The sequence below is a fragment of the Oncorhynchus clarkii genome, chromosome 5, assembly GCF_045791955.1.
Source record: "Oncorhynchus clarkii lewisi isolate Uvic-CL-2024 chromosome 5, UVic_Ocla_1.0, whole genome shotgun sequence".
NCBI lineage: Eukaryota > Metazoa > Chordata > Actinopteri > Salmoniformes > Salmonidae > Oncorhynchus > Oncorhynchus clarkii.
Window position 1 is genome coordinate 27,437,144 of NC_092151.1, and position 4,622 is coordinate 27,441,765.

Here is a 4,622-nt window from a genome sequence, read left to right on the forward strand (position 1 = left end):
TCCTGTGACATCGGGTGGTGTAGGTGTCCTGGAGGGCAGGTAGTTTGTCCCCGGTGATGCGTTGTGCAGACCTCACTACCCTCTGGAGAGCCTTACGGTTGTGGGCGGAGCAGTTGCCGTACCAGGCGGTGATACAGCCCGACAGGATGCTCTCGATTGTGCATCTGTAGAAGTTTGTGAGTGCTTTTTGGTGACAAGCCAAATTTCTTCAGCCTCCTGATTTTGAAGAGGCGCTGCTGCGCCTTCTTCACAACGCTGTCTGTGTGGGTGGACCAATTCAGTTTGTCCGTGATGTGTACGCCGAGGAACTTAAAACTTACTACCCTCTTCACTACTGTCCCGTTGATGTGGATAGGGGGGTGCTCCCTCTGCTGTTTCCTGAAGTCCACAATCATCTCCTTTGTTTTGTTGATGTTGAGTGTGAAGTTATTTTCCTCACACCACACGCCGAGGGCCCTCACCTCCTCCCTGTAGGCCGTCTCGTCGTTGTTGGTAATCTAGCCTACCACTGTAGTGTCGTCCGCAAACTTGATGATTGAGTTAGAGGTGTGCATGGCCACGGGTGAACAGGGAGTACAGGAGAGGGCTGAGAACGCACCCTTGTGGAGCCCCAGTGTTGAGGATCAGCGGGGTGGAGATGTTGTTACCTACCCTCACCACCTGGGGGCGGCCCGTCAGGAAGTCCAGTACCCAGTTGCACAGGGCAGGGTCGAGACCCAGGGTCTCGAGCTTGATGACGAGTTTGGAGGGTACTATAGTGTTAATTGCTGAGCTGTAGTTGATGAACAGCATTCTCACATAGGTATTCTTCTTGTCCAGATGGGTTAGGGCAGTGTGCAGTGTGGTTGCGATTGCGTTGTCTGTGGACCTATTGGGGCAGTAAGCAAATTGGAGTGGGTCTAGGGTGTCAGGTAGGGAGGTGATATGGTCCTTGACTAGTCTCTCAAAGCACTTCATGATGACGGAAGTGAGTGCTACGAGGCGGTAGTCGTTTAGCTCAGTTACATTAACTTTCTTGGGAACAGGAACAATGGTGGCACTCTTGAAGCATGTGGGAACAGCAGACTGGGATAAGGATTGAGGGGCTAAGGAGAGTTGTGTTACTAACCAGAGGATTGCAATGAAACCAACCATGACTGGATAATTGTACGTGTAGTGTGTGTGATTACATCGAATGTTTTGTCGAAAGTTGAATGAGACGTAATTCACGACACGAGCGGTTTACAAAATGTTTCGTGTTAGGCTATAAAAATTGATTTTATTAAACTAAACGACCATTCATTGTGTAGCTGGGACCTATGGGATTGCAAACAGAGGAAGATCTTCAAAGGTAAGTGATTTATTTAATCGCTATTTGTGATTTTGTGACAACTGTGCTGGTTGAAAAAGTATTTTGGTGTGGGGCGCTGTCCTCAGATAATCGCATGGTATGCTTTCGCCGTAAAGCCTTTTTGAAATCTGGCAATGCAGTTAGATGAACAAGAATTTAAGCTTTTATCCGATATAAGACACTTGTATGTTCATAAATGTTTAATATTACGATTTTTGTATTTTGAATTTTGCGCTTTGCAATTTCACCGGATGTTGTAGTAAGTGTCCCACTAGCGGTTCATGCGCCCAAAAAGGTTAAATGTTTGTTGAGGCTGCGCAGGTCCAGGATCGGCAAGAAGCTGCTGTCCTTTTTTGTAACAATGAAATACTGTCCTTGGAGTAGAACCCACTTAGCCATTCTAGTGGCTCTACTTTTCTGATTGCGTCCTTCATCAGAAGTGAGGCTATCTCCATCCACAGTGCCTCCTTTCTCACCCCGTCAGTCACCGAGGTGACCCAGATACCTCTGTAGGGTGGCGGTTTGCATCAGAACTGAAGTTTGTACCCCCCAGGACTGTGTCCAGTACCCAAGGGGACTCCACTCACCTCTGCCAGTTTGCCCTTTGGGCCTGGGAGAAACGTCAAGGCCGACCGCCAGCACATCAGGTGGACTGCTGGGGCCCAACCTTCTTAGCTGCGTGTTGCTGCCTGTAAGGCTGGTCACGCACCTGTCCCCGCTGTTGGTGTGTAAAACGCTTCCCCTGCTGTTTCGGTGGGGGAGGAGGGGGCAAGACATTGCTGGAGAGCTTTTGAAACATTCGACCCTGTCTTCCAGCGATCATGCAAATTCAGTTGAGTGTGGTGTACCACAGGGCAGCCGGCTAGCGCCATTATTGATTTCTATTTTTACTAATGGCCTTCCACTGACCTTGAATAAAACCAGTGTGTCTGTGTATGCTGACGACTCAACGGTACACAGTACACATTGGTTGAACAGTAAAATAAATAACTGACACCCTTAACATGGAGCTCCAGTCAGTTTTAGAATGGGTAACTAGCAATAGGCTGCTGCTAAATATCTCAAAATCAAGAATCATCATTTTTGGGACAAATCACTAAACCTAATTTAGATCTATTATTGAATAATCTGGTGATTATTAGATAGAAAGCTGTCATGGTAGATAGAAGCTGTCCTAGATAGAAAGCTGTCATGGTCAAAACATATACTGTAGACACAATGGTTGCTAAAATGGGAAGAGGTCTGTTCATTATAGGGCGTTGCTCTGCCTTTTTGACATCTCAGTCAACCAGACAGGTCCCACAGGCTATAGTTTTGTTGCAGCTGGACTACTGTCCAGCTGTGTGGTCATGTGTGGCAAAGAGGGACATAGGTAAATTTCAGTTGGTCCAGAACAAAGTCCAGAACAAACACGTATCGCACTTAGATTCACAGTGCATTCGGAAAGTATTCACACCCCTTGACCTTTTCAACATTTTGTTACATTGAAGCCTTATTCTAAAATGAATTAAATAGTTTTTTCCCTCATCAATCTACACACAATACCCCATAATAACAAAGCAAAAACAGATTTTTTAAAAATGTTTGCCAATTTATTAAAAACATAAATATTACATAAGCATTCAGACTCTTCACTCAGTACTTTGTTGAAGCACCTTTGGCAGCGATTACAGCCTGGAGTCTTGTGTATGACGCTACAAGCCTGGTACACCCGTATTTGGGGAGTTTCTCCCATTCTTCTCTGCACAGCTGTCAGGTTGGATGGGGAGTGTTACTGCACAGCTATTTTCAGGTCTCTCCAGAGATATCTGATCAGGTTCAAGTGTGGGCACTGGCTGGACCACATTCAGAGTCTTGTCCCGAAGCCACTCCTGAGTTGTCTTGGCTGTGTGCTTAGAGTCGTTGTCCTGTTGGAAGGGGAACCTTCACCCCAGTCTGAGGTCCTGAGCGCTCTGGAGCAGGTGTTCATCAAAGATCTCTCTGTACTTTGCTCCGTTCATCTTTGCCTCGATCCTGATTAGTCTCCCAGTCCCTGCCGCTGAATAACATACCCACAGCATGATGCTGCCACCACCATGCTACACTGTAGGGAGGGTATTGGCCAGCTGATGAGCGGTGCTTGGATTCCTCCATACGTGACGCTTGGCATTCAGGCCAAAGAGTTCAATCTTGATTTCATCAGACCAGATCATTTTGTTTCTCATGGTCTGAGAGTCCTTTAGGTGCCTTTTGGCAAACTCCAAGCGGTGGTTTCTGTCTAGCCACTCTACCATAAGGGTCTGATTGGTGGAGTTCTGCAGACAGGGTTGTCCTTCTGGAAGGCACTCCCATCTCCACAGAGGAAGTTTGGAGCTCTGTTAGAGTGACCATCGGGTTCTTGGTCACCTCCCTGATTAACGCCCTTCTCTCACGATTGCTCAGTTTGGCCAGGCGGTCAGCTTTAGGAAGAGTCTTAGTGCATCCAATCTTCTTTTATTTAAGAATGATTGAGTCCACTGTGTTCTTGGGGACCTTCAATGCTGTAGTCATTTTTTGGTACCCTTCTCCAGATATGTGCCTCGACACAATCCTGTGTCAGATTCCTTCGACCTCATGGCTTGGTTTTTGACCTGACATGCACTGTAAACTATGGAACATTATATATGCCTTGCGAAATCATGTCCAATCAATTGAATTTACCACAGGTGGACTCCAATCAAGTTGTAGAAACATCTCAAAGATGATCAATGGAAACATGATGCAACTGTGCTCGATTTCGGGACTAATAGCATAGGGTCTGAATACTTATGTAAATAAGTTATTCCAGTGTTTTATTTTTTATATATGTGCAAACATTTTCTAAAAACCTGTTTTCACTTTGTCATTATGGGGTATGGTGTGTAGATAGATTCATGAGGGACATTTAAAAAAATACATTTTAGAATAAGGCTGTAACGTAACAAAATGTGGGAAAAAGAATGCACTGTACACAGAGGGCAAGTGTCAGTAGCATGCATGTCAATCTCCCTTGGCTCAAAGTTGAGGAGAGATTGACTGCATCACAATTGGTCTTTGTGCAAGGTATTGATGTGTTGAAGGTACTGATCTGTCTGTTCAAGCAGTTGGCACACAGTTCGGACACTCATCGGTACAACACATGTCTCTTCACAGTCCACAGGTCCTGAACAAAGGCTGGGAAATGCACAGTATTAAATAGAGCCATGACTACATGGAACTCTCTGCCACCCCAGGTAACTCAAGCTAGCAATAAAACCAGATTTAAAAAACATATAAAATAACAGCTTACTGCACA

At 45.7% G+C, this 4,622-nt stretch overlaps 1 pseudogene; it reads right to left on the bottom strand.

Moving 5' to 3' along the window:
- Nucleotides 1-1,973: 1,973 nt before the first annotated feature.
- LOC139409610 (uncharacterized) lies at nt 1,974-4,326 on the bottom strand (annotated as a pseudogene).
- Between the last annotated feature and the right edge of the window lie 296 nt (nt 4,327-4,622).